At 42.6% G+C, this 12,976-nt stretch overlaps 1 protein-coding gene across 4 annotated transcripts in view; it reads right to left on the bottom strand.

Annotated features, from left to right (window-relative positions):
- DENND5B (DENN domain containing 5B) overlaps positions 1-12,976 on the bottom strand; it is a 104,638-nt gene that overhangs the window by 72,520 nt on the left and 19,142 nt on the right. Inside the window, exon 1 of one of the 4 annotated variants that reach the window (XM_030238014.2) lies at positions 12,753-12,873. The exons of the other annotated variants lie outside the window; for them this stretch is intronic. The gene's annotated coding sequence lies outside the window, so the exon portion shown is untranslated. Of the gene's footprint in view, positions 1-12,752; positions 12,874-12,976 lie in introns of those variants that run through there. 4 annotated transcript variants of the gene reach the window in all.

The raw sequence follows: 12,976 nt of genomic DNA, 5'->3' as shown, positions 1-12,976 counted from the left end.
CCTGGATATTACAGCTCTGTGGACACTGCACCTTCTCCTGGCTTTTTTATCCATGGTCACATACAGTAAATCATGCTGATTTCTCACTGGGAAACAACTTTTTTTTGCAGTTCCCTGTTTGTTGTGAAAGCCCAAGAAAAATACGCTGCACAGTTTCGGTGCCTTTCCTAGCACAGCTGCATCCCGGGCAGGACTTAGGCTAATCCCTCCCAAACAGCCCTGTTGCTCCTGCCTTGCACAGAGCAGCCTGCTGCAGCCCCTCTGACATTGGTTTAATGCTGATTAGTCCCGACACAATTCTGGTTCAGGCTTCCTGCCAGGCGAGGCAATGAACAAAATTGGTTTGCGCACAGACCAGACGACAGCTGCAGTCACTCCAGCTCAAATCTGTTGAATAAGGACCCTTTTCTTGTTTGTTTACCAAGATGAGGCTAAATTAGCCCAGCATGAGACAGAAGGACAGAGCAAATCCTAGAAGCCAGTGATGCCAACCTGGCTCTGAAGGTGTGAGATGAAACTTGGTCAGGCCCCATCACTTGGGCTCAAGAAAGCCACAGCGGGAGTGTACGCTTTGTGTTAAGCAAACCCCCAATCCAGTTTTAAAAAGAAAGTATTTTCTTTTTGTGGGTAAGATTACAAGCAGAACACCCCCAGATTTTGTTCAGAGCCAGAGAGGCAGTCAGTGCATGCTGTCTTGGAGCATATTTTTCCCCATCTCTTTTTCCTCCAGCCCTAGGAGAAAAGCCTCTGGACTTCATAAACCCCGCTATCCTCACACTGCCCTTGTTTCTAAAATGCAGAGGGGTATCCTGTTAGGAAGGTTTCCTGCTCAGGAATGATCTATTGATTTGATCTGGGGTATCACCTGTTTGCAGAACTACACACAGATCTCCTGACATGAATTACAGAATCCAGCATCTTCCCAGAGGCAGCACATGCACAGCAGCAAAAGCTGCATGTGAACTGCTTGCACAAACTTACTGTCAGCAAGGCTGGTGTTACTCAGGCTTCTACAAAATGGAAAAGTAACACTGCTGAGCTTTCTGGTCTTCAAAAAGTCTTTAAACCCATATCCAAAACGGGATACAGCACCGTAAGACTTTACTGCTATATTTAAGAAAATCCTGCCTTTTGGCACTTGCAGGGTTGGCTGCTCATTGATTGGGGGTTTATGGATTTGTTAAGTAACTCCTCCTTTGACCTGGGCACCTCAGCTCTGCAGAATGCTCCTTCCCATCACATTTCCTCCCTCAGCCACCAGACACAAGGCTTCTGCCCATGTCATCTACAGCTGAGGCACCACTTTCCCTGGTTCCCAGTCCCTGCATAGCCTGATCCAGCAAGCAAATAAACTCCAAGTGTTTTACAAGCATCCTCACAAAATGCAGCCAGAGCTTTGTAATGGCTTTGGCTGGGGTAGAGTTAATTTTCCTCACAGTAGTGAGCTATGGTTTGGATTTGTCTTCCCAAGTCACCATCACACGTGCTGGAGCCCTGCTGTCCTGGGGATGGCTGAACACCTGCCTGCCCATGGGAGGCAGTGAATGAATTCCCTTTTTTTTTGGCTTTGCTTGCACAGGCTGTTTTTAGTTTACCCATTAAACTGTCTATCTCAACCCTCATTTTCTCATTTCTACTCTTCCAATTTTCTCCCCCATCCCACCAGGGGAGAGTGAGTGAGCAGCTGGGCTGGGCTGAGTTTCTGGCTGGGGCCTAAACCATGACAAACTTCTTTCTAAGGGGCTGCTCTAACACCAAATAAGAGGTAGAACACATGCCTTCAGGCATGAAAAATGTGTTCAATTTTCTGCTTGCTGAAGTGAGGAGAGACTGCATCTAAATTTCCTTCTCCTGCTTCCCAAAAGAGGTGATATCAACAAAAAACAGCTTGCTGCACAACAAAAGAAATGCAATTAGTACACGGAAAGAAGACATGCAAGAAGAACCCCAGCCATTACCCAGCTGGGGTATTTTCAGACAGTCCATGAATACATCTGGGGTCTGCTCCCTGCCCAGGTTCATATGCACTGAGATCCTCCTAGCCAGTCCTCATTTAACAGAAGGCTCTGTGTGCTATCTCTCAAATGGTGTGTCTAGCCATCAAAGGAGATCCCAGCAACTAAAGGCATCTAAAGAAAGATATTAATCATTTTAGGTTTACTTCATATGTCACCTACAACACTCCAAAACAGCAATATGCCATCTTTTGTTAAAAAAAAAAAAAAATTAAAAAAAGGTCAACACAAAATAACAAAAGTGGTGGAGACCAGAGGAACTTTGCATTTAAGGCCTTGGGGAACTGTGAAGAAGGACCTGGCCAAGCAGAAAGCAGCCTCAGGTCACAATCTAAACACCGTTCTTTCCTTCTCAGCTGATCAATAGCTTTGACACAGAGGGAAAAGCAAAAGGCAGTCTTACTGATGACTTGAAAAGAAAAAAAAAAGGAAACTTTCTTAAAAGACAGAAATGGACACAGAAGGGGAGGGGAGGTACAAAGTGAGCTTTTAAACATCTATATATTGACAAGACAGAAGTGTTACTAATTTTAAATTCAGAATTTATTTGTGCAGTTAACAGTCTTTCTGAAGTTCCTCATTTTACCACCAAGACTTGCTGTGTCTGTATAAATATAACTGTATCAAAGACTGAAAAAGATTTTAAGCATCTGAAGATGAGCACCAATAAACCCCCAGTTTCTGGAACAGAAGTTTCACTTCCCTGAAAGTAGCAGACAGGGCAGAGAGGTCTCTTTGCAGTCAGCAACCCTCAATAAACAGTTCAGTAAATTTACCATGGCAGAGTTATTTACTGCACCGGTGCTGGGAAGTCATTTCTGCTAAAAACATTATTACAGATGAAGCTTAGCAGAGGTCTCAGATCCAGCACAGGACAAGCAGTGCCTCCATCATCCCTCAGAGAACAGGCACCCAAGTGAGTCTGTGCTAATAATCCCTTTGCTACACTATTCCCTGGGACCAAGCTGCACCAGTTACCTCTAAATGGACAATCCCCTGGAGTAACTGATTAGAGCCTTTGCTGGTCTTGAGTGAAACCTCAAAGCATGCAAGGTGCATTGATCACTGCTACACCTCAGAAAGGTTTAAAAGATTTGATAAGGAAAACTCCAGGGATTTGCCACCAGCCCTTTAGGACATAAGGCTTAGCCAGGTACCAGAGTGGCACACAGCTGGCTGGTTCTTGGGGAGATGGGTTGGAGGGATAGAGGGATATCCAGAGCAGGGAGGTACAGTCAGCTGTTTGGCTAAGCAGAATGCATCCAACAGAGCTCAGCTCTAGTTTTCCTTTCATCCCTGTTCACCTGTTTTTCTCAACTTTGCAACTGTATTGTCTGCATTTCAACCTCGTGATTTATTTAATAAAACAAATTTAAAACAAAATATCTTCTATGCTGATCTCAAGCTGCTTCCCATTAGAAAAGGTTTCAGGTCAAGCACTGGGCATAAGATACTGTTTTTCTTTGGGGGGGCTATCCCAGAAATGACAGCATCAGAGCACCATCACTGTATGAAACCCTCTGGATATTTGGAGTAACCAGCACAGCCCTGAGGTGGCTGTGCCCAGGCTGCAAGGCAGGACACAGGGGGCATCATAGGGCAGGGGGTGAGAGAACTCCAACTCTGGTGCCAGGTAATAGCACAGGCTGGAGCCAGGCAGCTGACTCAGAGAGCAGAGTCCACACCAAAAGCAATTAATGCATCACAAAGCCTGACTGCCAGACAGGTGTATATTGCTACAGTCTGTTGCTTTGCTGCATTCCTTCCCAATGTCCCAACAGCCTGTTGTTGTTCCTAACCCCACAGCCCCAGGTGTTCCTGACACATTACCAGTGATAAAAAAGCATGGATTGCCTCAGTAGGCACCATACTATGGGATACAACTTGAAATTATTCAGAGCAGGAAGCAGAGCCCCAATTCCCAATTTGTAGTCCTCCTGCTTTCCCTTCAGTCCCTCCTAAAGAATCTCCATATTTCTCAACTCACACATGGCCTGAGTCACAAGCAGCATAAAAGAGAGCAGGAAAGCTTGCATTATGGGATTATAATTGCATTTTTTTGCTCCTTGTTTGCAATGATCTTCTATCCACACTTTACAATAATATAAAAAGCAAGGCAAACTCAGACATCCAGAAAGAAGCTGGAATAAACATTGTTTTGTTTTAATGTGTCTTCAACTGCTATTTATAGGAATGTCTAATTACCCTGAGTTTTTTGCAATACAAAAGCTGACTTGGCCTGCACTCATGCCACAAGCTTGGGATGTTTTCACAAGGCCAAAGCTTTTGAACAGAAAGTGAAATTGGGGAAACCACTGTGCTGGTGGGTGTAGGAGTGGGAATGAGAGAGGGAGCAGGATACCATGGCTCCCACCTGCAGTGCCATGTGTTCTTTCCCCCAGGAGATGGGACACAAGGGAAACCCCACAAAATGCCCCAGCTGTGAGGAAATGCTTGTGCTCATTCTCAGATGGCAAAAATCAATCATGCACAAGGCAAATCCACAGGAGACCTGGGCTCCATTTGTTCCAGCACTCAAGGAGCTGATGGTTGTTTGCTTTAAATATATATTATTTCCACACAATAACAGTTAACATACCACTTATTACTCCCAGCATCTGATAGGAAGGGGTACATTGATGCTGGCTCACAGTTCCCATGCAAGTCACCTACCAATAACACAGGATTTGTCTCTTAGAACTGCACACAAAGAGTGCTCTAGAATTTAAGTTAACTGGTAAAGGGGGAAAATACAAACCCCTCTGCAAGCAGAACAAAAACCTCTTCCAGGGGGTGTGTCTCCATCATCTTCTGGCTACTGTTTTCCAACAGCACCAGTCACTAATCCTCAGAAAGATACACTTCCACTTAAAAGTAAAATACTGCACAGAAAATTATATAAATTGGAAACTATAAACTTGCAATAATGACAGCAACTGCTACTAGATTTTGTCTGCCCTTCTGGCTCCTACTTAGCAGGTGTCTGTTCCAGTGTAACCATAGGAACAGCAGGGAAGAGTCTCATTTGAAAGCCTTCACTTCAGCTGGTAGGTTAAGTTATGAGACTGCAGTGGGCTTGAATATTAAAAACATTCAAACGGCTCTAAAACAGCTCAATTTCTATTGCAGGAGAGAGACATCTGTGTTGTAAACAGACACAGTGCCCCACCAATAAACAGAACAAACCAACACTACTGATGGAGGTTACTGAAAATCAGGCCCACTAAACAGGTTAAGAATACAAATCAAGAACGAACACACTAAAACTGGCACCATATGTTTCCTGTAGCTGGTTTTTTGTGTAACAGACCATAGCACAACAACTGGATAAACAATGACAGTCCCTCAGTACCAGACAATTTCACTGCAACATTCACCCAAACATGTAAATTAAATATTCTAAATTTTACTTAATCTTTCAAAGTAAAAAATGACACAGCTCTGGCACATCATCTTTCCTTTGGGAAATATGAAAAAAACCACAAATCAGCTATCTCAGAAGAAAGCCACAGGAACCAAGCCAACCAAATGCATAGCCCAAGGACATAGGGATGTTAAAGGGAACACAAATAGGAGAACACAGGTAAAATAAATAAATTACAAACCAAAAAGGTCTACCTTGGCACCTGGTATCTATGCACTTACACCCTTTTCCTAACAAACTTTAGATAGCCACTACCCTGAAGCATCTGTTACTTTTCACACACTAGCAGTAAGACTCGGCTGAAAACAGAGCTGGAGACGCATTCAATTATTCAGCAACAGCTGTTTAAAACAATGTATCACAACAACTTTATTGTATCATAAACAACTGAACAAAAAACCAGATGGGAACACGTTCATGTTGTATTCACTACGAGGGACAGGCCAGTACATTATGGGAAAGCATAATGTCCATTTTTCATAGAATAGTGAATACAGTAACCTTTAAATTATTATGCCCATAATTTAAAGAAAAAGTAACTCATCTTTTGGTATGTACCTGTTTAATTTACTGCCTCAATTCAGAAAGAGTATTGACATTTTTCAAGCAGTTGCAAAACGTATGAAGATGGTACTGAAGCTTCATTGGAGGCAACAGGATGTGCTGTCCTTAAAGTGGCTGCAATCTTCTGCCTAATTTCTTATCCCTGCTCCTGCTCCACAGGCTCTGGCTGGGGAAGAGGCAGGAAGAGATAAATATTCTGTTCTCAGGGCTGTCTTAGCATCTCTTGTCAAGTCTTTAGCAAGGATCAGACATATCCAGATACTTCTTCCAACTTTACTCATTACCATTTCACTGGCTTATTTACAATTTTCTGTCTGTGGCTGCTGCTCAAACACACTCTTCAGTCTGCCTTGCACACATTCACTTTTAACTAATGCTGAGACTTTGTTCCCACAGGCCACCCTCTGCTTTGCCTGTAGCAATCAGATTGTCAGGAGTGTCTGGGATCACATGGATCCCTGCAAAAGTACAGCTGATATGGTAAATAACATGGAAAACCTCCAGTACTTTGATGTTCTCTTGTATAATATCAGCCATCTCTAATCAGAGCTTCACAACTATGACCTTTGTAGCATCAGAGAAACTGAATAAAACATACACATGTCACTGGGAGCTTTTCACAACTAACCCAGAGCTAGCAGCCTTTACTGGCTGGACTGTTGTCAGGAGATTACAGGCGTTCTACCACGAAGGTTTCTGTTGGCTATAAAAAGGTACCACAAACTGTGTTTATTAATTTTGGCCTTATTTTAAGAGAGAAATCAAAGTTTTCTATTTCCTGTGTCCTTGTTCTGAACACCTGTGCAGCTGAGTCAATTCACTTTGTTATGAGTGCCACAAAAACTTGGACATCTCCGTTCCTGATTTTCACTTCTTTTTTTTATTAACAAGTCTCATTATTATTGCAAAGTCCTGTGCCTGCTTTATTTACACATGGTAAATTATGCTATATTCAGATCCACAGATAAAATTTTCATGTTAAACATCTGCATGTTAATTATGATATAAAAATCTCCACAAGCTCCAGTGGGTTCCATGGGAGGCTGTGAGGCCTTGGAGGTGTTTTCAGCCTCTTCTGTTAAAAAGACACCTGGAGGATGGGGAGGATATGAATAAAATAAAGCAAGCAACACCAGCTTTAAACAGTTCAGGGAAACTCTCTGGTTTTGCAGGCAAAAAAAAAAGTTTTAAATTTCCCAAGCGTGGAAATTTTCTTTAAAGAAAAAGGATTTCAATGAGCACTGGTTCAAAATATGCAAACAAAAGACTCCTATGCTCTCTAGAACTTGAGGCCCCAAACTTGTGAAAGAAAACTGCTAGGACACAGAAGAAAGGAAGGTGAGAATGAAATAAGTGAAAACCAACCTGAAATGTGGAATGATAAAAAAAAATTTAATTCCCCCTTTTTGAAAAAAGGTTCCCATAGCTACCTTACCAAAAGCTGGCTTATGAATGAGGAATTGTGTAGCCAGCAACTCCCTCTTAGGAGGATACTGCTCATTCCCCCCTCCCTCCCTCCCACACACTGCAAAGGCAGTCAAGTCATATGCTGTTATTGGACATAACTGCTTTTATAATTTATACCAAGGCAACGACTACAGTGAGAGAAACCTGCACCTGAAGAGCCTGAGGCTCTTCACTGCTTTACAACAGCCATCCCTGTGACAAGCTAGGGACTTTTCTTGTTTTTTAAAAAAATATTTTTTATTGAATAATTGCTGCAACCAAGAACAAAAGGCCCTCTTGGAGATGTATGAAAAGTACTTGAGTTCCCCATATGGATCACCCAGCTGCAAACAGGGTGCTCCAAAGCATTGCCAAGACAATCACTACCCACAGTTCTTCATTAAGGATTAAGGAGTGCTTCAAATGATGCCATGCCTTTGACAACACTTCAGTCAAGGAAAAACATCATGCCTGGCTAAGCCAGAAAGCTTGTAAAATTGGCCACACAGACAAGACCTGTAAGGTGACTGTACCTCCTCAGCTCCCTGGTGACACCACTCATCTCACTGGGATGAGCTCAGCATTGCCAGGTGAAATACCCAGCCCAATCCTCAGCTGGGTAAAACATGGAGACAGATCCTGGGAGTCTGAACAGGGCCTTCAATCTCATGTTGAACAGAATCAAAGTTCCTCTCAAGCTCTGCAGCCTTCCTTAGATCACACACATTTATGAGCCCCATTAAGAAGGTGATGAACAATTGCTTTTTACTTCCTAGAGGCAAGCTCTTTTCTGGATATGAACCTAGTGACTTCAATCCATGCATGCTGCTGTAACTGGCACTGCTGATGTCACACTTCACTTTCTGATGCTTCCTCCCTATTATTCTGAAGAGGAAGGGCAGGGGAAATCCTGTTCACATGCATATTTCAGGATGATCTTTGCCTGCCTGAACTCACACACTGAACATCAAATTCTAACATTTTAATGTGGTGGCTCAGCCATTTTTGTTGTAATTAAAGTTTAACAAGTTTTTAAAGCAAGATTTTAAGTTCTACATTAATATTTCACAACATGCTGCATTACCTTGTGTCATGCCCTACCAAATACTTTATACAACTTGCAAAAACCTTCTGTTCAGCCAGATACTGCAGTTCTCCAAGACACAGCAAAGCAGTGACCTGTCTCCTGCCCTAGGAGAATGCACTCCTCCACGCAGCCCCTTAGAGCCACCACTGGCCTTACATCACAACCAAAAGGCTTGTCCTTGTAAACAGGAGCCTTGGAAAACAAACTACAGGATGACATTGAAAAGACACATCAACTTATGTTTTACACCATCAGGATATTTAATCTTTTAATCACTGATGGCTGGGCCAAGAGCTGCTACTCAGAAATCATACACAGCATCCAGACCCAGCCATGCCATGTGCTCACACAACTTCCACAGAGATTTCCCACCCACCTCTTTTCTTCCACAAGAGACTTGCTGTAAGCAACCATCACAGACAGTGGGACCTGTTAACCTGTACATAAACAGCCAAACTACTTCATATCCCCTTTGTGAGGAGAGTGTTGGCAAGAGGACTTTGTGCCTCCTCAGTCCCACAGATACTGCACACCAACTATGATGAGGAGGCAGTGTTGCAGTATCACTACCCCTCTTGAGGGGCAGCTCAGGAATGCTGCCTAGAAAGCAGAAGGGAAGGGCAGGGAAGAGCACATAGCCTGGGAACAGGACTCTGGAGGGGAGCCCTGCCAAACCTTGGTCTGACTGTGCCACTCTTCCCAGGGGCTTGGAGGTGAGGATCTGCTGAACCCCCAGCCAACCACAACACAAAACTACAAATTAAAATGTGACCTAGAGGCTCTTTTAGCTCTTCCTAGAAGGATTTTGGGAACCCTATGAGGAATTTTCTACAGGCAAGCCCAAATTAGAGGTCTATAAAAAAAACACATGTATATTTCATTGGCAGACGTGCAAAAAAAAAAAAAAAAACTGATAAAAACTAAGTTTTGCCATACCAAGCTGCTTCCTGTAAGACTGAGACTGTCTGGTGAGAAAAGCTGCATAACAAATGAATTGGATAAAATGAATACATCAAAGATCAACATATTGATAGACTCATTTGGAAATGAATTAAATCCATACTGATAAGTCCACCACTTTGTTTCAGCTGGTTTTGAGGAGAAGGGCAGCTTTGATTAATGCAATGATTGCGCTGAACTTGAATCTGCTCAATATTTTATTTCTTCATATTCTTGCCTCTGTTTGAAGGACCGTGCTAATCATGAGTAACCATGCACTGAGGGACTGCTGTACCACTTGAGACAGGTTTCCAAGAGGGCAGGGTACACCAACTCCCTTTTGGAGCAATCCACACACTGCTGCTACAGTTAATTAGACTACTGGAGAGGTCCAGCATCTTCCTGAGCTGGAACAGTTTCCTAATATTGTGTAAAAGAGCAGTAAGCATATTCTTCAAAAATGCCAAATCTGCCTGCTTTGGGAGTCTTCAGAAAGTTAATCTGGCAGCCTCAAGAAAGCAAACTCACTTCCAAAAATATCATCAACTCTGTTGTTTTCCTCTGCCTCTAAACTGACCAAACCACTTTCTAAAATAAGGTTAGAAGTTGCAATAGAGAGGTCATACAGTGATGGGATAAACCTCCTCCACCAAACAAACTGAACAAAGTTATACTTTAGTAATTTCACATGCTAGGGATGATCAGGAAGTGCACAGAGGACATCAAAACAAAACCTGACTGATACCAGTAGAGAATGAAAAGCCATTGCCTATGTCTGCCCTCACCACAAACTGAGCTCAGCAGAGGGATGCACATGCACACAGACACAAGCTCCCTGCTATTTCAGTATGGAAATCAACCTTTCCAAAGAGTTACCATGAAGATGTGCTCCCTGCAGGGGAGTTATGAAATAACATTGTCCATGAATCACACTCCACAGCAACAGCAGATACCAGCTATTGGACAAGATGGACAATACACCTGACCAGGACAGGAATTCCCACATAAGAGCTAACCACCACGAGGGGATGACAGACAGCACTCTGAACCATCTCTGGCATTAGGCTGACTCTTTGGGAATCTACACAGACATTGATATGCAGCACAGAACAGCATCTGTAGCTCAAGCTACTTAATAAACACATGAGACTGCTTGAGTGAGACATCTTAGTTTTTAATTCAGCCTTCCAACAGATTTTAACCCAGTGATACAACACATAGCCACAACTGCAATTAGTTGTCTTGCATTAAATTGATATGTTTCAAAAAGGAAACTAATTCTCTTCAGAGATGCAGCAAGGTAGAAGGGCAGACAAAGAGAATGGTAGGACCTTTCTCAGTTAAGTATTTTGAGGATGAATTTCACATAGAAATTCTCTTCTGAAAGGTATCTACTGTCCGAGTAAGTCCTTGGAAGCCTCTTCCACCACACCTCTCCTTGCAAAACAGGCTTAGAGACCCTGAGATAAACACCTCCTTTTTGTTAATACTCCAATACAAGAGCCAAAGACTGGATGATAGGAAAACTTCTTTTGAGAATTATTTTTGAAGGAAAGAATTTCAGACACCAGTGAATAGACAAAGATTTTGAAAATTGTCAAAATCTGCTCCCTATGAGATTTTCAGCACATTAGTTTGGCTCTTTTTGTGCAGTTAAGTGTCCCCAGATAGGACAGTCACAATCAAGTCATACATCCCCCAAGAATTTGTCATGCAGCTCTCCTGTTCCTGCAGCCAGTGCTTGCCAGTGCTGCAGTACCATCACCACTGCCAACTCAGTCCTCACTCACTGCTCCAGCAGCAGGACAGCTTGTGCAGCCTGTTTCAGAAGCCATCCATCACCTTGCAGAGCTGTGCGGTGTCTGCAATGCAATGACAAAGATGATGCAGCCCTGAAAACCACCACCTTGCTGACAAGACTCTACCTGCTTGAAAGCTTCAAAGAGAAAGGAAAAAAGCACTGCTGTCAGCCACGAGTTGCTTCTAATTTCACTGAATGTTTTAGAGTATTGGATATAACTGAGCTCATGCTTCCACAGCTTTCTGAGTAAGCTTGGGGAAATGACTCCACATCAGAGCCATATCACAAGAAAAATGTAAATGCTGTACCCATTTAAGAAATAAAGTGATTTTGCCTGTCAGAGATTTAACATTAGTCCATCTTGTAGTACAAATATACATATATATATGAGGCAATTCCTATGTGTCATCTATCTCAACAAATCCTCTTAGAAACATTGATCAAAAGCACTTCCCATTTATGTCTTGTTACTTCTTACCTCATGGATTTTGAGGTATAGATTTTATATTCAGAGCCTTAAGAAAGTTAAGAACATTATCTTGACTTATCATGAACATACATAGAAACAGACACAAAAAGACTGATTTCTTGTTTCATATTTCCACAACTTTCTGTTAGTGGACCAAGTGACAGTGAGTGAAAACGATGCCAAAATTTCTCTTGTTAGCATAAGTGAAAAGTTTGGAGAGATTGAGAAGATCTCTTTTGGTGGAACATTAGGACCTGTGGAATAATTCTGTGCTTCAACAAGCATTAGAAATGGTTGTTATAAAAAAACAAAAAAGTGCCACTGCATGTTCTTCATGTGTAAGAGCCCTAGCACCAAATGAAGCAAGCTCCTTCACTCAGATCACTGACTGGTCACCTTATGCAAAAGATTACTACAGTTCTCTGATCTGGTGCAGAAAAAATGCACACAAGAAGCTATCACGTTTCCAGGATTCCTCTTGAAGCTGTCCCTATTGGCCATCAAGGTCATTGTCCCACATTTAGGACAGTCAGAAATATCAAGTGAATTGCCATTAGTGAGTGGGAAAGGGTCTCAGAGAGCTGTGAGCCTGCAGAAACTTCCTTTTCTAACAAACCAGGTTACCTGGGGCCCTTCTGTGATGGGAAGGAGTAACTTGGTCTGCACATGCATCTGTACACACACACAGAGTTCTCCACTGATCTGGAGAAAGAACACCCACCACCACCCTCAGCTCCCCAGGCATTGTGCATCTTTGCTTTGACTTTCAGCACCCCTAATTCATCACTTCTCTCTGATAATCTTTCTTGCCTTATAACCTAAAAAAAGCTATCAGGTCTCTTACTGGTTTTGCTTATGTCTTAAGCTCCAGACTTATTCTGTAAAAATTTCTGCCACTTAGCTTTTCCAAACAGTAGTCTGTATTCCAGCTTTAGTGTGCATTTTAACCTCAAGCTTTGTATCTGGGCTATTTTAGTGCAGTGCATCAAAAAAAAAGTGAAACTTACCTTAAGTTAGAAAAAGACTTCTGCTCATTGCCTTCTATTCTTCACACACACACCCAACACTATTCAATTCACTTGAAAGTCATTTCCTCTGTGTCCAACAGAAGCACACACCATTACCCTTAATCCAGGGCATGAATCTCACACACCCACAGGGGCACACCCACAGATAAACTACATCACTCTGCCTCTTGCTGCATTCAATTCCTCCTTTTTGTCAGGACATC

The sequence above is a fragment of the Serinus canaria genome, chromosome 1A (assembly GCF_022539315.1).
Source record: "Serinus canaria isolate serCan28SL12 chromosome 1A, serCan2020, whole genome shotgun sequence".
NCBI classification, from domain to species: Eukaryota; Metazoa; Chordata; class Aves; order Passeriformes; family Fringillidae; genus Serinus; species Serinus canaria.
The sequence above is the reverse complement of the archived record's forward strand: the minus strand, read 5'-3'. Positions and strand labels throughout refer to the sequence as shown.